The sequence below is a fragment of the Ursus arctos genome, unplaced genomic scaffold (genome assembly GCF_023065955.2).
Source record: "Ursus arctos isolate Adak ecotype North America unplaced genomic scaffold, UrsArc2.0 scaffold_14, whole genome shotgun sequence".
NCBI classification, from domain to species: Eukaryota; Metazoa; Chordata; class Mammalia; order Carnivora; family Ursidae; genus Ursus; species Ursus arctos.
Window position 1 is genome coordinate 14018632 of NW_026622808.1, and position 23071 is coordinate 14041702.

General features: G+C 47.2%; 1 long non-coding RNA gene across 1 annotated transcript in view; it reads right to left on the reverse strand.

The window, feature by feature from the left end:
* The window catches only part of LOC125283775 (uncharacterized), a 49223-nt gene extending 26355 nt beyond the window's left edge, over positions 1 to 22868 (reverse strand). Inside the window, exons 1-3 of the long non-coding RNA XR_007191769.2 lie at positions 22638 to 22868; positions 12196 to 12261; positions 34 to 171 (exon numbers count right to left, since the gene is read on the reverse strand). This is a non-coding gene — a long non-coding RNA (uncharacterized LOC125283775). The remainder of the gene's footprint in view (positions 1 to 33; positions 172 to 12195; positions 12262 to 22637) is intronic.
* Between the last annotated feature and the right edge of the window lie 203 nt (positions 22869 to 23071).

Sequence of the window (23071 nt, forward strand, 5' to 3'; positions counted from 1 at the left end):
GGTATGTCGTGCTACTGTGGTGGGGACACTCACCAGGACAGTCTGGAGGATGCATCAGTTTTAAAGGATGGGCCGGGCTGCAGTTTCTGTGACTTGGGGGAGCACTGAGTGCTGTGGAGTTCGTTCTGGATTGGCTACTCAGGGCTGGTTGGGAATCTTCCTAGTTCTTATCTGGAAGAGACAAAATTGAGTGGAACAAAAACTGGCAGAGAGCCCACAGTCTGGACATTGTTCTTTGTTAGCCTTTTAGAGACACGATCACAGCATGATCATGGCCTTTCTGACGTGATCCATCTGCTGACTGAGGTGCCGTGTCTGGGGACAGACGGGTGAAGTTGTTTTTCAACAACAAACATGGCCAGCTTCCCATTTCCTGGGGGTACTTGGGTCTTCCTCATTATCTGAGTACATTGTATGGTGTGTTAGGTATTGTTTTCTATAAAGTAACACTTGAAATATATAAATTCTGTCACTCCCCAAACATTATATGGGAAATGCTGAGGGTGTTATGTTTTCTGTAATCTGCAAGAGGTCACAGACTAGGGAAGGACACACACGGGATCACAACTCAACCAGGGCCTCCGCACAGACGGTGCTCCTCACGCGATTCCGGTTTCTGAGCAGCCCTCAGATACCCAGCATTTCAGTCTCCACATACACAGTAGGCATAAAGCGAATCATGACCTCCCAGGCTGCGCGTGTAGAGGCATGAAACAAACAAGTGTTTACGGTCCTGCTCTTATGTTGTGAGAAAAGAGATCATTAACACTGCAAAGGTTTGGTTTATAAGGAAATAAGGGCCTTTCAGGAAAGTCAACTATGACAAGCCAGATAACAGGAAATGCGTCGGATGTGATGTGTATTTTCTCGACGGACAGGAACAGTAGCAGCGAGGAGCTCATCGGTAACGCATACGAACACACTGAATACATCATGAATTAACTATTACGGGTACTGCTTGGAAATATTTGTAGATTCTGGGGAGCAGTATTTACAGAGCTGTGCATTCCTAGACTTTACAGCAATGACTCCCCATAAAAATAAAGGTAGGAGCACGCTTCAGGCTTCATTTCTTGATGGTTAAGAGTTGGAGGGCATGGGATGTGCACTCCTGACTCTCTAAATGGCTCTCACGGAGCAGGGTTCCCAGCGATGTGCACACAGGGAGCTGCACTTGCAACTGGCCCCTGCAGCACCAAGCCACTCCTCAGCCTCTCCCGCACTCCAGCCAGGATCTTGCTTGGCTGCTGTAATGTTAACACTATAAATGCTGGATTTACTACTGGGATCTAATTAAATTTGCAATGATTAAAAAGAAGGGGGGGTAGCAGTCTTTCTATTTTGTGCCCCTTGCATCTGGATGGATGGCGTAAACGAACATAAATGTTTAATGTTTACAGTTACCATCAATGGCACAGCGATCCTACAGACTGACTGTATTGCTAACTTATGATTCCTACCAAAAGCTGTTCGTGTGGGGAAGGCACAACACAGGCACAGTGGCCTCTCCACCCACTCCTGACCTCGGCCTCATGGGCTGGCCCCTGCTGAGCTGAGCTCTGCTTCCTGGCACCTGAGCCATCTCCCCTCCCCTTTCTCCTGGTACACTTTCCGTACTAAGGTGATGGTCTCCAGAAACAGTCATCTCTGGGCCACTCACTGGATAAATCATCAGGACGAAATGAGTGGAAGGTTGTGCAAATCCATTTTTGAAGACTTAGCATTTTGTCCTGAACAACTCTTAAATGGTATGTGCCTGAGTTAAGTGGTATCAAAATGTTTTTCTGTGGAAATGTTTTTTTTTTTTTTAAGATTTTATTTATTTATTTGACAGAGAGAGACAGCCAGCGAGAGGGAACACAAGCAGGGGGAGTGGGAGAGGAAGAAGCAGGCTCATAGCGGAGGAGCCTGATGTGGGGCTCGATCCCAGAATGCCGGGATCACGCCCTGAGCTGAAGGCAGATGCTTAACAGCTGAGCCACCCAGGTGCCCCCTTCTGTGGAAATGTTTTTACTCCTCTTCCACACACCCTTTCCACAGGAAAGGTCTGGATGAGAGTAGGGGCTTGTGCCTTGCTTTCCCAGCTTGGGCCACTGGGCCTATTCCTCTCATTAATCTGCCCAAGTCCTTTCCCTGTGAGAAGTCTTGGCAGTGACTGTGACCATATGCTGAGTCCCGTCTTTTGGGAAAGCTGTGGCTAGGAAACACAAGATCAGCCCAGTCTTCCCAATAGGGACCTTGTCTGGGGGCATTGTAATCCTTGGGTATCAGCAGCTTGTCTCTCCAGGGCCTGTCCCGAGATCTCCAGCTCTGAAGTTCCCATCTCAAGAACAGATGTGTCCTCCTGCTGAGAAGCATCATTGGAGATGGACACCTGCACCCATTAGGGAGCAGGTCTCTAAGGCTGGAAACAGTGGTAGGATCCATGTCACAAGGACACACACTCCTTAGCCACAGCAGTCTGCACAGCCATACAATCAGCTCAGCACATGCACGATCGCATACAACAGTGTTAAAACTGCCAATGATACCACAAAGGTACATGTTGCCATGTGCCCGTCCACCTGGTGTCCTTCAATCACCCACTATTGGTCACACCCCAGCCTGACCACTTTCTTTGTAAAACACCAAAGAGAAACATATCTGGAGAGGGCATAAAGACAACTCATTCTCCAGTCTGAACTTGTGTACTCTTTGAAACATTATTATTTTCTCATTATTTAAGATTTTACTTTCAGGTATTTCAGATTGATATCAGTTTACTCAAACTCAGAGACATGCACGGACAGACGTAACCGTAACTGCATGAAGACGTTCTTCATTCTCGTCAACCTTGACAGCATATGGTTTTCCCTCAGCAGCAGCACCTTTTCTCTGACAGTAACGTTAATTATCATACTTCAAAGTAATTCAGTGGACCACAAAAGGCATCACAAGGGGAATTTAAAAGTACTTGAGAAGTGAAAAGGAAAATAAAACTTACGAAAACACGGAGTGCAGCAAAAGCGTCGCTAAGGGAGAATTTATGTTTGTAGATACTTATATTAAAAAACAAGGAAGATACCAATTCAACAACCCGACTTCACAGTCTAAGAGGTGGAGTAAGAAGCAAATTGAAACCTAGTAGAAGGAAGGAAATAATAAACATTAGAGCAGAGATAAATGAAAAGGAAAACAGAGAAATAAGAGAAAATCAATGAAATAAAAACTTGGTTCTCTGAGATCAACAAAACTGACCAGCCTTTAGCTAGGTGGACTAAGAAAGAGATGACCCAAATTACTAAAATCAGAAAGGAAACGAGGACACTGCTACTGAGTCTACAGAAGTAGAAAGGACTACAGGAGAACATGAAGAAATGTCCAGCAACAAACTGGACGAGCTAGATGGAATGGGCAAATTCTTAGAAACACGAAACCTGCTGGGAATCAATCGTGAAGCAACAAAGAATCCAAGCAACTATATTAATAAGGAAATTGAATCACTAATCGAAACTCTCCCAAAGAAAGAAAAGTCTTGAACCTGATGGTTTCACTGGTGAATTTTAGCAAACATTTAAAGAAGAATACAAATCCTTATCAAAATTTGCCCCCAAAAATGAAGAGAAGGGAACACCTCTTGAGTTATTCTATGAGAACAGCATTACCCTGATACAAAAGCCAAGGATTCTCCAAGGAAACAAAACCGCACACCAATATCCCGTATGAGTTTGTGTCCAAAACTCCCCAACCAAATATGGGTAGATAGAATCCAGCTGTTGCACAGCACGATGAAGCGGAATTTATTACTGGAATGCAAGAATGGTTCAGCGTACAAAAACGGATCCACGCAATGCACCACAGTAACAGAATGAAGGGGGGGAAATTCAAATGATTATCTTAAATTGATGCAGAAGCAGCACATGATGAAATTTGACACTTTTATAACACTCCATCAACTAGGAGTAGAAGGGAACAGGGGGCGCCTGGGTAGCGCAGTCGTTAAAGCGTCTGCCTTCAGCTCAGGGCGTGATCCCGGCGTTCCGGGATCGAGTCCCACATCGGGCTCCTCCGCTAGGAGCCTGCTTCTTCCTCTCTCACTCCCCTGCTGTGTTTCCGCTCTCGCTGGCTGTCTCTATCTCTGTCAAATAAATAAATAAAATCTTTAAAAAAAAAAAAAAAAAAGAAGGGAACCACCTCAATATAATAAAATCCATATATGAAAAACCCACAGAGAACATCACACTCAGTGGTGAAAGACTGAAAGCTTTTCCTCTAAGATCAGGAACAAGAATGACTTTCACCACTCCCATTTAACATAGTATGGAAGTTATACCCAGAGCAATGAGGCAAAGAAAATAAATAAGCATCCAACTTGGAAAGGAAGAAAAATAATATCCGTACATCTTACATGTAGAAAACTCTGGAGTCCACATATGTACACAAAACCATTAAAACTAATAAATGAATTTAACAAAGTATCAGGATAAAAAATTAACACACAAAAATTAGTTTCATTTCTAAACACAAAGTATGAAAAGGAAATTACAAAAACAATTCTAATTAAAATAGCATCAAAATGAATAAAATGTTTAGGACTTAACCATGAGGCAAGAGACTCATACAAGGTAAAACTACAAATCATTGCTGAAGGAAATTCGAGACCTAATAATGGAAACACATCATATGTTCATGGCTTAAATACAGTGTATATTTTTTAGATTTTATTTGTTTGTCAGAGCACACGCACAAGCAGGGGGAGCAGTAGGTAGAGGGAGAAGCAGCCTTCCTGCTGAGCGAGGAGCCCAGTGGAGGACTTGATCCCAGGACCCTGGGATCATGACCTGAGCTGAAGGCAGACGCTTAACCAACTGAGCCACCCAGTCACCCCTAAATACAGTATTTTTTTAAATGCCAGTACTACTCAGGAAGGCACAAAAGATGGCGGAGGAGTAGGGGTCCTCTTTTTTCAGCTGGTCCCCTGAGTCGAGCTGGATAGGTACCAGACCATCCTGAACACCCACGGAATCAGCCTGAGACGTAAGAAGATGCATCTGGATCTCTACAAATGAACATCTCCAGCGCTGAGTATTGAGGTACGAAGTGGGGAGCCGTGAATCTGCACACAGATATCGGAAGATAAACAGAAGGGGGAGGGAGCCGCCGCATTCGGGCGCCGGGAAGCGGTAGCCACTTGCACGGGGGAGCGGGCGGACTCGCGGACCGGCACCCGCGAGAGAGCAGACTGAGACCTTGAGCCGGGAATGCGTGAACCACACTGAAACGGACTCCGGTGTGCTCACTGGAACCAGACTGAGACCGGGAGCTCCGGGAGCGCAGGGGCAGCTGGCGGCTGGCGGCGTTAGAAACACAAAGGACAGAGACGCGCCGGCCCTGGAAGTGAGGGCTGGGACGCCGGGTGTGGGGCGCACATCCCGGGACGCTGCAGGGTTGAGCAGCACCAACAGAAACAGAGTTAAAGTGGCCAGAACATCAGTGGAGAACAGGCCGCAATCCCTCTGTTCTGTGACAGAGGCTGGGATTCGGCCGCTGCTGCTCTGACTCTCAGAAGAGGCACAGCAAACCGCCAGGGAAAGCCGCCAGAGAACAAAAGCCTGGAAACACCGGCTCACATTGTGCCCAGCCCCATCCCCATCCCCCCTCGCAGGAGACACGGAGACTCTACCCAAACAGGGTGGCCTGAATATCAGCACGGCAGGCGCCTCCCCCAGAAGGCAGGCTGAAAAATCAAGAAGCCCACATCCCTAAGGTCCCTATAAAACAAGTGCACACTGCCTGGGTCCCACTCAATAATTTGGGCTCTGGGCAACCCCGCAACCTCTCCTCATCAGAATGATGAGGAGGAGAAATCCCCCAGCAAAGAAAAGATAATGAGTCTGTGGCCTCTGCCACAGACTGATGGATATGAATATAACCAAATTGTCAGAAATGGAGTTCAGAGTAACAATGGTCAAGATGATGTGTAGACTTGAAAAGAATATTAACAAAAATATTAACGAGAATATAGAATCTCTAAGGGCAGAAATGAGAGTGAATCTGGCAGAAATTAAAAATGCTATGAATCAAATGCAGTCTAAACTAGATGCTCTGACAGCCAGAAGAACAAATTAGTGAACTGGAGGTTGGGATGGTAGAAGAGAAAGTTAAAACAGAAACTTGGCTCAAAAAAATCCAATCTCAAGAATGTAGATTACAGATTACTCACTCAATGAAACATTCCAATGTCAGAATCATCGGCATTCCCGAGGGGGTGGGAAAATAAGTCTAGAAGAGATATTTGAACAAATTGTAGCTGAGAACTTCCCTAATCTGGCAAAGGAAACAAGCATTTGTGTCCAAGAGTCAGAGAGGACCCCTCCCCAGGTCAATGAGAACAGCCCTACACCACGTCACTTCATAGTGCAATTTGCAAATATTAGATCCAAGGATACAGTATTGAAAGCGGCCAGGGGGAAGAAAATCCTTACGTACAGAGGGAAAAATATGAGAATTATGTCTGACCTGTCTACAGAGACCTGGCAGGCCAGGAAGGGTTGACAGGGTATTTTCAAAGCTCTATCTGAGAAGAACATGCAGCCAAGGATCCTTTATCCAGCAAGGCTGTCATTCAGAATTGATGGAGAGATAAGGACCTTCCAAGATCGGCAGAAACTGAAGGAATTTGTAACCACCACCAAGCCAGCCCTACAGGAGATATTAAGGGGGGTTCTATAAAAGTAAAAAGGCCCCAAGAGTGATACAGAACAGAAATTTACAATCTATAGAAACAAAGACTTCACAGGCATCATGATATCATTAAACTCATATCTCAATAATCACTCTCAATGTGAATGGCTTAAATGCTCCCATAAAATGACACAGGGTTGCAGATTGAATAAAAAGGCATGACCCATCCATTTGCTGTCTACAAGAGACTCATTTTGAACCTAAAGATACATCCAGACTAAAAGTGACGGGATGGAAAACCATTTTTCATGCCAATGGACCTCAAAAGAAAGCTGGGGTAGCAATTCTCATATCAGAGAGATTGGATTTTAAACTAAAGACTGTAGTTAGAGATACAGAAGGGCACTATATTATTCTTAAAGGATGTATCCAACAATTATAAATATCTATGCCCCCAGCAGGGGAGCAGCTAGATACACAAGCCAACTCTTAACCAGAATAAAGAGACACATAGATAATAAAACATTAATAGCAGGGGACCTCAACACTCCACTCTCAGCAATAGACAGATCACCTAAGCAGAAAATCAACAAAGAAACAAGAGCTTTGAATGACATACTGGACCAGATGGACCTCACGGATATATACAGAACACTACACCCCAGAACAACAGAATACTCATTCTTTTCAAATGCACATGGAACTTTCTCCAGAATAGACCGTATACTGGGTCACAAAACAGGTCTCAACAGATACCAAAAGACTGAAATTATTCCCTGCATATTCTCAGACCACAGTGCTTTGAACCTGGAACTCAATCACAAGGAAACATTTGGAAGAAACTCAAACACTTGGAAACTAAGAACCATCCTGCTCAAGAATGATTGGGTAAACCAGGAAATCAAAAATCAGTTTAAACAATTTTTGGAAACCAATGAAAATGAAAACACATCAGTCCAAAACCTATGGGACACTGCAAAGGCAGTCCTAAGGGGAAAATACATAGCCATCCAAGCCTCACTCAAAAGAATAGAAAAATCTAAAATGCAGTTTTTATATTCTCAAGAAGCCGGAGCTGGAACAGAAGAACAGGCCTAACCCATGCACAAGAAGGCAGGTGATCAAGATTAGAGCAGAGAGCAATGAATTAGAATCCAGGAGCACAGTAGAGCAGATCAACAGAACTAGAAGCTGGTTCTTTGAAAGAATAAATAAGATCGATAAGCCACTGGCCAGACTTATTCAAAAGAATAGAGAAAGGACCCAAATTAACAAAATTATGAATGAAAGGGGAGAGATCACGACCAATGAAATAGGAAGGATCATTAGAAATTTTTTTATCAACAGCTTTATGCCAATAAATTAAACAACCTGGAAGAAATGGATGCCTTCCTAGAAACCTATAAGTTACCAAGACTGAAACAGGAAGAAATTGATTATTTAAACAGACTGATTAATTATGAAGAGAATGAAGCAGTGATCAAAAACCTCCCCAAAAACATGAGTCCAGGGCCTGATGGATTCCCTGGGGAATTCTACCAAACATTCACAGAAGAAATAATACATATTCTTCTGAAGCTGTTTCAAAAAATAGAAACAAAAGAAAAACTACCAAACTCATTCTATGAGGCCAGTATTACCTTGATCCCCAAACCAGGCAAAGACCCCCTCAAAAAGAAGAATTACAGACCGATATCCCTGATGAATATGGATGCCAAAACTCTCAACAAGATCGTAGCTAATAGGATCCAACAGTACATTAATAGGATTATCCATCATGACCAAGTGGGATTCATCCCTGGGATGCAAGGGTGGTTCAATATTCTCAAATTGATTAGTGTGATACATCATATCAACACGAAAAGAGTCAAGAACCATATGATCCTCTCAATTGATGCAGAAAAAGCATTTGACAAAATACAGCATCCTTTCCTGATTAAAACCCTTCAGAGTGTAGGGATAGAGGGCACATTCCTCAATTTCATAAAAAACATCTATGAAAAGCCTACAGTGAATATCATTCTCAATGGGGAAAAGCTGAAAGCCTTTCCCTTAAGATCGGGAACATGACAAGGATGCCCACTCTCACCACTATTATTCAACATAGTACTAGAAGTCCTTGCAACAGCAATCAGACAAAAAAAAGGGATAAAATGTATTCAAATTGGCAGAGAAGAAGTCAAACTGTCTCTCTTGCAGATGACATGATACTCTATATGGAAAAGCCAAAAGACTCCACCCCCAAACTACTGGAACTTATAGAGCAATTCAGTAATGTGGCAGGATACAAAATCAATGCTTAGAAATCAGTTGCATTTCTGTACACGAACAATGAGACTGAAGAAAGAGAAATTAGGGAATCCATTCCATTTACATTAGCACCAAAAATCATACATTATCTCAGAATTAACTTAACCAGAGAGGTAAAGATCTATATCCTAAAAACTACAAATCACACTTGAAAGACATCAAAGAAGATACAAAAAAATGGAAAAATATCCCATGCTCGTAGATCAGAAGAATAAACATAGTTAAAATGTCTATGCTACCCAGAGCAATCTACACTTTCAGTGCCATCCTGAGCAAAACACCAATGACATTTTTCAAAGAACTGAAACAAATAGCCCTTAAATTTGTATGGAACCAGAAAAGGCCCCGAATCGCCAAGGAACTGTTGAAAAGGAAAAACAAAGCTGGGGTATCACGTTGCCAGATTTCAAGCTATACTACAAAGCTGTGATCACAAAAACAGCATGGTACTGGCACAAAAACAGACACATAGACCAATGGAACAGAACAGAGACTCCAGAAATTGACCCTCGACTTCATGGGCAACTAATCTTCGACAAAGCAGGAAAAATATCCAGTGGAAAAAAGACAGTCTCTTCAATAAATGGTGCTGAGAAAATTGGACAGCTACATGCAAAAGAATGAAACTTGACCACTCTCTCACACTATACACAAAGATAAACTCCAAATGGATGAATGACCTCGATGTGAGACAGGAATCCATCAAAATCATAAAGGAGAACATAGGCTGCAACCTCTTTGACATTGGCCACAGCAACTTTTTTCATGACACATCTCCAAAGGCAAGATAAACAAAAGATAAAATGAACTTGTGGGACTTTATCAATATAAAAACCTTCTGCACAGCCAAGGAAACAGTCAAAAAAACTAAGCAGCAGCCCACGGAATGGGAGATGATATTTGCAAATGACACTACAGATAAAAGACTGGTATCCAAGATCTACAAAGAACTTCTCAAACTCGATACACGAGAAACAAATAAATCAAAAAATGGGCAGAATATATGAACATACACTTTTCCAATGAAGACATACAAATGGCTAACAGACATATGAAAAATGTTCAAAATCATTAGCCATCAGGGAAATTCAAATCGAAACCACATTGACATACCACCTTACGCCAGTTAGAATGGCAAAAATTGACAAGGCAAGAAACAGTAAATGTTGGAGAGGATGTGGATAAAGGGGATCCCTCTTACACTGTTGGTGGGAATGCAAGCTGGTACAGCCACTTTGGAAAACAGTGTGGCGGTCCCTTAAAAAGTTAAAAATAGAGCTACCCTATGATCCAGCAATTGCACTACTGGGTATTTACCCCAAAGATACAGACTTAGTGAAGAGAAGGGCCATATGCACCCCAATGTTCATAGCAGCATTGTCCACAATAGCTAATTTGTGGAAGGAGTTGAGATGCCCTTCAACAGATGACTGGATTAAGAAGATGTGGTCCATATATATAATGGAATATTACTCAGCCATCAGAAAGAATGATTACCCAACATTTGCAGCAACATGGATGGGACTGGAGGAGATTATGCTAAGCGATATAAGTCAAGCAGAGAAAGACAATTATCATATGGTTTCACTCATTTATGGAACATAAGAAATAGCAGGAAGATCGGTAGGAGAAGGAAGGGAAGAATGAAGGGGGGGTAAGCAGAAGGGGGAATGAAGCATGAGAGACTATGGACTCTGGGAAACAAACTGAGGGCTTTAGAGGGAAGGGGGATGGGGAACTGGGATAGGCCGGTGATGGGTAGTAAGGAGGGCACATATTGCATGGTGCACCGGGTGTTATATGCAAACAATGAATCATGAAACATTACATCAAAAACTAAGGATATACTGTATGGTGACTAACATAACATAATAAAAAAATATTATTAAAAAATAAAATAAATAAATGCCAATACTACTCAAAAACAATCTACAGATTCAATGGAATTCCTATCATGATCCCAATGGCTTTTGGTTGCAGAAACAGAAATATGCATACTAATATTCATAAAGAACTTCAAGGGACCCCAAATGGCCAAAACAATCTTCAAAAGGAACAAAACTGGAAGTCTCCCACTTCTTGGCTTACAACTTACTACAAAGGTATAATCAAAACGATGTGGCACACAGACAGACACAGAGCAATCAGACAGAACAGAGAACTCAGAAGTAAGCCTTTGCATACATGGTCGACTGGTTTTTTTTAAAGATTTTATTTATGCATTTGAGAGAGAGGGCAGAGAGAGAGAGGGAGAAGTAGACTCCCCGCTGAGCAGGGAGCCTGATGTGGGGCTCGATCCTGAGATCATGACCTGAGCCAAAGGCAGATGCTTCACCGACTGAGTCACCCAGTCGCCCCTAGTCAACTGATTTTTTGACAAGTGCGCCAAGACCATTCAGTGGGGAAAGGAAAGTCATTTCAGTAAATGGTGCTGGGAAACTCGACATCCACATGGAAAAGAATGAAGTGGAACCCTCACCTAATAACATATACAGACATAACTCAAGATGGACCAAGGACCTACATGTAAGCCCTAAAACAATAAAACTCTTAGAAGGAAACAGGAGAAAAGCTTCCTAACATTGGACGTGGCAGTGATTTCTTAACTATAACACCAAAGTCGCAAGTAACAAAAGAAAAAAATAGACAAATTTGGCTTCATGAAAATTTAAAATTCTGTGCATCAAAAGAGTCAACACAGTAAGACGTCAGCTCACAGAATGGAAGAAAATACTTGCAAATCCACATATTTGAGGAGATTAATATCCAAAGAATATATACGTCTAAAATGCAACAACCCCCCAAAAAAACTAAACCTGTTTGAAAATAAAGGACTTCAACAGACATTCTCTAAAGAATATATATACCTGTCCAATAAGCACATTTAAAAACACATGACATCATTAATCATTAGGGAAATGCAAATCAAAACTATAATATGGTACCACCTCAAACCCAATGGGATTGCTTCTAACAACAAAACAAAGCAAACCAGAAAATAATTGTGGATGAGGATGTGGAGAAACTGGAACCCTTGTGCACTGCGGATAAAATGGTAAAGCCACTGTGCAAAATACTCTGGTGGTTCCTCAAAAATTTAAAAAAGAATTACCGGATGACGCAGCAATTCCGCTTCTGGGTATCTACCCACCGGAACTCAGAGCAGAGTCTTGAAGAGATATCAGCATTATGCACAAAGCCCAAAACGGGTAAGCAACTCACATGTCCACCAACGGATGACTGGATAAGCCAAACGGAGTACAGCCACACAGTGGGATATTTTTCAGCCTTAAAAAGGAAGGAAATTGCAATGTGTGATAAGACAGATGGATCTTGAGGACATTATCCTAAGTGAAATAAACCAATTAGAAACAAATACCGTATGATTCCACATGTATGAGGGACTAAGGGTAGTCAAAATTGTAGAGACAGGTAGTAAAATGGTGGGAGCCAGGATTTGGGGGGAGGTTGGGAGGGTGGGGAGTCAGTGTTTAGTGGGAACAGTTTCAGTTTTACAAGATGAAGAGTTCTGGAGACGGATGGTGGTGATGGTTGTACAACAGTGCGAATGTATTTAAAACTTCTGAACTTTACACTGAAAAAAGTTAATATGATAATTTTATGTGTATTTTATGCAATAAAAAGTGGGGCAAAGTAGGCTGAAGGGCATAATAAAACTATATATTCATGACCTGCTTTTATCACATTTCTATCAGGTTTTATGTCCAGTCCACCCCATCATTTTTCACCAGGTAATTTTGAAGAAACTCTCAGATACTACTATTTAATCCATGAATATTTTGGAATGTAATTTTTCAGCATAACCCAAAGGCCATGATCACACCTGGAAATAAACTGTTTTCCCTTAATATATTCAAATGAACATGTGCAGGAATTTCACTAATCATCTCCATAAGTATATAGGATCTATACATATCAATTTATTGAAATTTCCTTTATCTGATAAGGGTCTAGAATTCAAAACGAAAAAGCTTTCAATTCAACAAGCCAACCCTGTTCAAAAATGTTCATTGCATTTGGTCACTTACGAAACGCAAATCAAACCCACAGTGAGATATCACTTCGTACCAACCATGAATGCTACAGTTCAATAAGAAATGAAAAATAGGATTTGACAAAGATGTAGAGAAACAGGAACCCTTACACACTGCTGGTGGGAATGTAAATGGTGCAGCCGCTGTGGGAAATGTCGTGGTTTCTCAGAGTTGATCGCAGAGTTACCATATAACCCAGAACTTCCCCTTCTGGGTGTGCACCTTTGTGAAAATGGAAGGAAACCTTGAGCCTGAAGTAGGGAGGCCCACAGCAGGGGCGCTAACCCCCTACCACTTCTCAACGCTGGACCTAATGGGGAGAGAGGGACCTTGAGTGCAGACACGGCCCCCAGCTGCAGTGAGAAAGTTTTCCTCCGCCCTGGCAACAGCCCAGCCAATGGGAGGCCATCATAGCTCAGCCAATGAGAAGCCGCTACACTCCGTTTACTCTCCCGGACTTCTCTTAGAACAGCCCCTCCCAACTTCCCCGCACTTGCCTGCTTTGGGGTACCTGGCTTGTCCCCAATTGCAATTCTCTGCTATTTCCAAATAAATCCATTGTGTTGCTGGTAAAATAGCTAGCACGTTTATTTTTTATGGTTCTATTATCTGGTGGTCAGAAGGGGGTGCGGGGGACCCTTAAAGACTCAGGCTGGTGAGCGAACAGGTACCAGAACCCGCAGAGCGGACTAGACTCACTGCTTTCTCACCCACCCTGGAGGCTGACGGGGAGTTTTCTTCTGCATTTTGAGCTCTTGGCCGTTGCAGGCTTTCTTCAGGGTCTTCAGGCTTTACGGCCTGTCCTTTCTCGGAGTCTTTGTAGCCTATGGAGCGCTGAGGGGAACACCGTGATTGTTGCTCGGGGATCCTAGACAAACTCCTTGACGACTGGGTTTTGTCGCAGTAAGATCAGGGTGTTACAGGGACTGCTGCAGGGGATGGTGAGGCCCCGAGCCTTAGAATCTTCTATTATGGTTTGATGCCTTGAAGAGCTGCTGTATTTATAGGGTATTGATTCGGGGGAGAACTATTTTTTAAGATTTATTTATTTGAGCGAGAAGAGCAGGCGTGGGAGGGGCAGAGGGCGAGGGAGACTCTAAAGCAGACTGTGTGCGGAGCGCAGAGCCCGACCTGGGGCTCCATCTCACGACCCTGAGATCAGGACCTGAGCCCAAACCAAACCCGGGGGCCTAGCCGACTGCACCACCCAGGCGCCCCTTCCGGGGAGAACTCCTGAAGGATCTGTCCGAATCTGACGGGAGGCGCGCTGTGGGTTCTGCCAGTGTCAGCCCGGAGAGAGGATGGTAGCTGATCTCAAGGAACAAACGGTCAGTATCCCCAGACTGTATCAGTGTGTCAGATATGGAGCAAATGAGAGATGCTGAAATGTCCTTTACCCCCATTGTTGGTGATTGTGATTACTACTGTCAAATTCTAGAATTGTTTCCCCTTTGAGAGAAGGAAATTCCAGTGTGATACTTTCCTAAGAAATCTCAGCTCCACACAGGAATAGAGAAGTAGCTAAGAAGGGGGTGAACATCGCTCCAAGGGCCTAGACGGAAGGACTAGGCTGAGGGACAGGACCTGTACAGGTTCATTAGCGGCCCCACTATTGGAGCTGTGTCAGTCCAGCCACGGGCAGCGGGGTGGCCACCAGGAGTCTAGCTCCAGAGTCATCAAGGGCCGAGACTGAGTCCCAGTGTGGACAGTGGCTTCTCTGAGCTGCTTACGAGGGAGGACTGGGGAGAGCCCCTGTGGTTCCCCGGAGCCCCGACACTGGGAATAAGGAGGACGTGGGAAAGGCCGGATGGAGCACTTACGTCTGTCACAAGCTTGCTTCAATATCCTGGCTCTTTGCGTCATCAGGGATATCAGGAGGTTTCTGGTTCTGTTTAGGGGACTTCGTTTGCCAGAGTTGGAAGTTAAGAATTCTAGTGGCCTTTTGTTTTCTAGGAGAGTTAGTGGGCACTGGAGGTGGGGCCGGAGCCGCAGGTGGTTGCCACCCAGCGTGTCTGGTGACAAAGATGGGGGAGGAGGGAAAAGAGGCTCAGAAGCCACGCTGGCACCTTTCTATGGTTTACTTGCCTCTGTTAATTCAGAAATAGCATTTTGCAAAAAGGCAAACTTGGAAACCTAAAAACGTTTGGAAGCGTCAAGGCACCAATGAAATAGGCATCCATTTGGTATTTTTTCCCTCTTTTTCGCATGTTTGTCTTTTAGAATCTAGGGCTTTCTAAGTTTGAGAAAAACAAGTTTGAGGGGATCAGAAGTTCTCCGTAATGGCCACTGAAGTTCTAAGTTACTTTGGTTGTTGGTCCTTTTAGTTCGTGTTGACCAAGAGCAAATTCACGGGAACTTAAAGCAGAGACACGCGGATTGGGGCGACCAGAGGGCAGTCTGGGGGACGGGTTCAGACAGAAGCTGGCTTGTGTTCTGAAGACAAGGGCACAGTTATGAATGGGACGCGTCGTGTGTGCCGTTGTCACACAGGTCCCTGGTGCAAAATGGAAATGGAAACGAGTTCACCTGGAAATGGTTGCATCATTTTCCTTCTTCTGAGAGTCTTTGGCCTGACTCCTTCCTGGAGCCAGACTGACCCTGCTGGAACCGTGCCGCTGGAAATGTGGCTGGCCTCTGAGGGGACACCTGTTTGGAGGCAGGACTGTCCCTAAGGGAACTGCGCTGGCCTTTGGTCTGACTCCCTTTGGAGACAGGCTGCTCCTCTTGGGACTGTGCTGTAGAGGACATCATCCGAGACATGCTTCAACGGCACCCCCACTTCCAGGACCCCCGGCCAGTTTTATGTGTAAAACCTGTACCCTCCTCATATGCACGTGTAAGTAAATGGACTTCACCGAACGTAATTTGGAGCTTCAAAGGCCACTCGGGGCAACATCCAGCCTCCCCAAACTTGTTTTCCTCAAAATTAAGTAAGAAAGCTGTACCTCCAAAGAACAAACAGAAACGAAAAGTAAAGGGGTGCCTACTCTAATCAGTGCCTTGGAGGCTTCCAGATGCTCTCAGGACCCCATGTTTGCCTCTCTGCAAAATACCATTTCTCAGTCACAGAGGCAAACACACCACTGAACGCTATCAACAGGGCTTCTGAGCCTCTTTCCCCTCCCCCATCTTCGTTGTCCCCAGACAGGTGCAGACCTGGTGTGCAGACCAGGCCTCCAGGGCCCTCTTCCTCTCCTCCCTCTGAATGCCCCCTTTCCCGTGAATCACGCCCCAATCCTTCCTCTCCTGAACCTGTTAAAACCTGCTCCTTTAAAATTAAATCTTCTGAGGGTCCAAACAAACCCACTTTCCTACATACCCTGGAGGAAAGCTGAACTGCCAGCCGGAGTTAACAAGTTTCCCACAGTGACGGAGGCTCCCCATAGGTCTGGTGAAGAATTTAACATAGTCATTCAAACCTACAACCCCGGTTTCTCAGATGCATATCAATTAGCCCACATGCGTGTTGGTGAGGGCCAGACTGGACGAAGCCGGTCTGGTGGGACCTCCCGGAGAGGGATTGAGAGAAACAGGCTCCTAACTTCTGGAGAGACACTAGAACCCACACTGGAGTCTCTACCAAGCCATTACAGTAGCTTTTCCTAAGGCTGCCGACTGGAACAAAATTCAGGGCTGCATACAGAGCCTGCCGAGCCTGTTCATGCCAATGACAGTCAACTCCAGATTGTCCTCAGAGAAGATCCCGGTCTTCCTTTAAGACATGGAATCCACTCAAGTAGCCTTTACCCACCGCTGTGTTTGCTAAGCGTCTGAACCAGGATCATACTCTTCCGATTCAAAGGACCAGGACGGGAAGGGAAACTATATCCGCTCCAGCTTGAGTTAACGTGGCAATGGTGACAGGTCACCGTCGGACGGGGCAGCGCACGGGAAGCTACCCAGCGCACGGCTGCACGGTTTACAGCAGGTTTTCTGGAAAGGCGTGGGTGTCGCGTGCGTGGGGTACGCTCCTGCAGCTCCTTGTTGAAGTCACTGAGGCAGCCCTTCCCCGGGACCACTTCGCCCCAGGCGTAGTTATCCCCCCTTCTCACTAAGGGGACAACCACAAACTATGCCAATAGTCGGGGTGCCTTTGGGGTGGTTGGTACTTTGGGAATATTATACAGAGTTTGTGATTTCCTTAACTCCAATGCGGATAAAATTTGAAATGGCTCCTATATCCAAAATTTACAAGGTGCCATACTTCTGCTGGCTGCTCTGGCTATTCCTCAGGTTCGTGGGCGCCCCAGACTCAACTCCCAGGAGACCCCAAAAAAACCACCTCACCGATAGTTCCACAAAACACTACTCTCAAGAAGACCAATAACCAAATATTTGCCTTGGTCCAAAGGGTTGCTCTCCCAAATGATAATTGGGAAAAAGTGACAAAAGATACCGAGTAACTGGCCTCAGAGAGGGAAAAACAATACAGGAAATCTAATAATTATTGGATCAATAGAAAGAGAGAACTTTAGGGGCGCCTGGGTGGCTCAGTCATTAAGCGTCTGTCTTTGGCTCAGGTCATGATCCCGGGGTCCTGGGATCCGGCCCGCATCAGGCTCCTTGCTCAGTGGGAGCCTGCTTCTCCCTCTGCCTCTGCCTTCTGTTCCCACTGCTTGTGCTCGCTCTCTTTCTCTGTCAAATAAATAAAATCTTTGAAAAAAATAATAAAAGTTAAAATTAAAATTAAAAAAGAGAAAGAGAGAGAACTTTGGTTTGAACCAAATAACAATCTGGCCCCAACAAAAATTCTACGATTCCCACTACTCACCACCTGTCGTGCATTAAACCACAGCCCCCACAACACAGTGATAACGTTCATGAACTAATACCAGCAAGGAAACGTTAATAAGCCACACAGAGTGCGCACCTGCCAGGTCCCCCCTGTGCACCGACAGTCCAGGGACGCCTGTCTGCACGAATGGGTGTCACACAGCTCCCTCCGTCAGGGAGGGCGGGATGTTTTAGGCACGGTTTGTAGGTTTTCTCACTGCACCAAAGCCTTTGGTGTCAACAGCCCGTGCGTGTCCTGTGGCTGCAATTCTCTGAGCAAACGTCACCTCTACCTGGGGAACAGCTCGCACGCATCACTGTGACCAGGGCGCCCGTGTCACCAGCCAGGGCCTTAGCAGCTCTGTTCTGTGTGGCCGCGTTTACACGGTCCCAGTGCGCACCACCCTCGGTCCTCGGACCCAGCGGGACACACGTCACTACTGACACTCAACTGACACGCTGTGCAGAGATTCCCCCCGAACACGGTGTCTGCAAGCCCCATGGTCGGTCCTTCCCAGCCGCACTCCCTCCCCTCCGGAGCCCCCCCACTCCCACCACGGAGACCTCACAGGACGTCCACGGCCCTGGCCCCCCTCCTCTGACCTGCAGCAGACAAAACGCCCTAGGCTTCAATACTGGAGAAGACTGGTGGCTTCGATTCAGAACCACCGAGCTCTGGGAGAGCGACCTTCATGGCGCCCGCCCAGCGGAGGGAGACGACAGCGGCACCCCGGCCACCTGGAGTCTCCTCCCCTGAAAAGTCACCTCCAGGTTCTCTCCAGCCGCGCTGGAAGGGCCCCCGTCAGGATCTGCCCCCGACCCTGGTGTGGCCACGCTCCACGGAAGGGGCTCCTGGATGCAGGTGACACGTCTAGACTCACAGCACAGCCTGCCTGCCCTGCACACCGCGTGCGAGGGGACAGTCAAGATTTCCTGGATGGCAGCCGACGACACCAGTGCCCCAGGCTTCCCGGGATGTCAGGCCCTGGCCCGGGTTCCTTTCCTTCACACTGTCTTCCCTCCTCCACAGAGACACACGCCCTTGTTGCATTTTCAAGACCCCTGTGCGGGGGGACACCTCTTCTTGGGGTTCTGGCCTTTCGGGAACAGGCTCATCAGGCTCCTGCGAGCTTTCTGAAGGGACGAAAGTTCAGAAGTCACCAGTCTTTCCTTCATTTGAAATACTAATTTTTATCCAAATTCACGTTCTCTTCAGTTGCAACCTTACAGGCTGTGTTATTGATAACACATTTGGTTCCAAATAGTTTGAGATTAAAATACTGTTTAAAACATATTTGAAGTTCTGCTATTTTTGCAAAAACCTCCCCCACTAAGCCCGTGTTCTGACCCACACCGCCTCTTCCCGAATGGCCCGGCTCCCTCCTCGCCCTGAGCTCCTGCGGGACCCCCGAGGCCGCTCACATGCTCCCTGCAGCAGGGACCCCCGGGAGCCACACAGCTTTCCTCCACGGCAAGAACGTCCCCCAGGCTGGAATGGGGGCCAGGAAACACGTCAGTTGGCTGCTCCACACCCAGGGTCCTGGGTTAGTCAGAAGACTCTAACAGTCGTCTAACAGATGAGTCACATTACTTCTGTTTTGTAAACTTATTTCAGGTTCGTATGTTGTCACCTGTCAGACTTTTGTGAAAAGTTTGTACATAAGAAGTAGATGCTCTCTGGAGCTTAGGATCCTGATAAATTCAGACCAGATGGGAAGTGCCTGAGTGGGATACTTGAAAATGGTGAGTTTTATAGTATTGAAATTACATCTCAATTTTAAAACATGAAACTAACTGCCTACACTCAGTGAAAACATCTCTCAAAATGATGAGCAAAGCAGAGGCTAGGTCAGACAGCAGAAAGCTAAAGGAATCCACCCAGGGAGACGAGAAAGGCAGTCTTTCTGGCAGAACAGACCTGATACCAGCCGCAACTGAGCTCTTCATAAGAGCTCTTTCTTGTCTTGTAACCCTAAGAATTGTTTGATTATCACAATGTCAGCCCAACACACATTGTAGGGCTCGTATATGCCTAAAAGTAAAACAGATGGAGGCAATTCCAGAAAGACCACGAGGGAAGAAATGAAGAGTTCTCGGTAGCACTGGGCTTTCCACTTCTCCCCACTGGCTGATTCCCCCTCCAGTTTGCAGCCTGCAGTATCCTCTTTCCTTGGTTTCTCTGCTGCACGTGGGTATCTGTTCTGACCCTGATGTTTGCTTTGCGTTAGGATGTGGACGGTAGGAGGGCCAGGGAATCAGCCTCTGGGGTTTCGCCCCTCACCGTGGAGAAGCAAGCATGGGTCAGGGTCAGTGCTTTGACAACAGTATGTCCCTGGCCCCACTGTCAGGGCCACGGGCAGAAGCACCGCATCTCTACCAGGAAGGTCAGGCCCTATTCAAATGTCCACTCCCAAGGAGACTTTTCACAATGTGAAATAACTGAGGGATTTATAGACCCACAATCCACAACTCAGCAATCTCTCTCCAATTTGAAGAAGATTCATGGTCTCTGCAGTTAGAGATAAAAGCAAGAATGATTGTAGCTCCATCGTCTACCACATCAAAACAAAAGGCATTACGTGAAACACCAGAGGCCCAAAAACCAAATGGATGAGCTAACTAGGCAACCCACAGGCTCACACACCAGTGTCTGTCACATACACGGGTCTAAGACACTGCAAACCCTTTCTATGTAATATTAATGCTGTATAATTGATAATATCGATTGACCAAAACTTCAAAGAAAACAACATGAAAACAAACACCGCTTAGTAATAAATATGAGAAGGTCATGCTGTAAGGACTAACAACGACAGTCAGGGGATGGTCACCACTGGGGACAACAGGGACGTGCTAACAAATGCCAGAGGGCAATTTATTTTTCTGGGTGGAGAGTCTATGCTGTTTATCTTTTTACTATTTAATCTTAATACGATCCAAATATTACTCTATTTCTGCAATTCTCTTCGCATTCTCAGACCTTCATACCATCAGATTAACCCAGAAAATAAAAATCTTACAGATGCAAATATGGCACAAAAGCTGTAACTGTCGCCCGCACCGGACTCACCGGGCAGCCAAGAGCCTGTCCGGGACACACGCGGGAGCAGACGCAAGTGGGAGCCAGCGCAGGTCAGCCGCCGGCTGCGCCCACACAGCACAGGAAACCCCACGGCAGAGGGTCAAGCCCGGTCCCGCAGTGGGGGCCAAGCTCTCCCTGCTGACACTAGCCCAGGGTGGCCGCTGCCAGGGGAGGAGGAGGGACCCTGAGCTCCCGGAACGAACCCTGCAGCTCCACACACCGGGGGCCCCTCCCCCTCCAAGCAGAAACGGCCCCTCCTCCAAGGTCCCAGTTCTCACCAGGGAGGAAAACCTCACAGCTAGGTTCTGGCCCCTATAAGCTCCGCATTCATCGCCGTTCCAACGGCACCTGAACCCAAGGAGCCTTCCCTGTGTCTGACCTTCACAGACGTCCTCAGTTTCCACAAATCCCACTTAACTCCACCAACTCCATGGCCGAGGCCAAACCCATCATCAGGGAACAGCCCCAGGGCGGCCCCAGCTGGCCCCACCAGGGGCAGGTGCCTCTCCTGTTCCACGCTCTGCGGCTTCTCTGGGCATCAAGGGCTCCTTCTGCAGGGGTCCTGGGGGCTGGAGACCGCCCGCAGGGGAGCAACACCCCACTGCCCCTTCCTTCCCCTCCCACCAGGCCCAGCTTTAGGTGTGGCTGGTCCTCAGCCCAGGCGAGGCACCTGCTTCCAGCACCCTGGGTCATTTAAATGGGACAAAAACCCCAACCTAGAGTGTGAAGGGCAAAGTGCAGAATCCGTCTTCCCGCCCTGTGCTCAAGGATCACGTCGGAAGAGACGTTCCTGGGCACTGACAGTTTTACATAAGTGGAAATTGCTCACATCTTTCACAAAAGTTATCCTTTAACTTTATCCTCATGGTAACAAATTTTACAGTAGTGACAATTGACCACATCTCCGTTTCCTGAATTTGCAGAGCCCCTATGAGTTTATGATCTTTCATCCCACTCCCTCAGCCACCGCGCTGTGTGCATTCGCCCCGTCAGCACACGGGAGGACAGGACGGTCCGGAGACCCACCTCTGCTGCGTTCCCACACTGAGCCCCACAACAGCACGAGCAGGTGCTTTAACGACGGACGCTTACATTCCATGGAGAAGAGCAATGGACAAGGACCCGGCATGCTACGTTTACTGAAGCCTCAGGGCTGCGGGAGGGCAGAACCCTCAGTGCCGCGCGGGACACAGCTGTCGGTGCAAGACGGCCCGCGGGCCGACCCAGAACCACACCCTGAAGCGGAGGTGGGCCCCTCCACCCTCTGTCCCCCTACCATGTCAGCAACTGGTGTGGGGCCAGGACTAGCACGCCGGGACTCCACCCCACAGGCGAGGGACAGACTCGGGTCAGGACCCCGGGGGACCCCCACGCAGGATGGGTCGCCGGGACCCACCCCACAGGCGAGAGCAGAGACGTGAATCAGGACCTCCAGTGACCGCACGCGGGAACCGGACGCCGGGACCCCACCCCGCGCCCACAGCACAGACTCGGGTCGGCAGCCGCGGGACCCCCACGAGGAGAGGGGACAGGACGCCGGGACCCCACCCCGCGGCCCACAGCACAGACTCGGGTCGGCAGCCGCGGGACCACACGAGGTGAGGAGACGGACGCCGGGACCCCACCCGCAGCGGAGGGCGGAGAATTGGGTCCGGACCCCCAGGGTCTAGGCGACCGGGACCCGCCGCCACTTCCAGCCCGATCCAGCCGGTTGGACCGAGCCCCTCCCGGTCTCACCCGGGCCCGCGACTCACCATCCCGCGGGTTCGCTCCGAGCTCACAGCGCGTCTTCCCAGCAGGGCTGTAGCAGGTGAGAGCAACGCAAACCCAACACCTGGCGCGGCGCAGGACACGTGGTTCACACCCAATTGCAGGTGAAGACCCAAGTCCGCAAGGCTGAGATAGCGCCCGCCCCCCCGGGCCCAATTGGACGGTGTCCTGCGATGATACAATCGCAGGGCTAGAAGCGCCGCCGCTCTGCAATTAGGCGTTGCCACCTGATTGGATGGTGTTCCGAAGATAACGCCCCGCGACCCTGAGTGGACATGCCTCCGAGCGCGATCCCTCACCGTAATAGGACAGCCTGCGGCCACGCACGTTCTGATTGGACGGTAGTCCCGGCAACGCCCCTGTGGTTCCAGATTGGGCAGCTCCCCTAGGCCCCGCCTCCTGCATCCTGACTGACAGG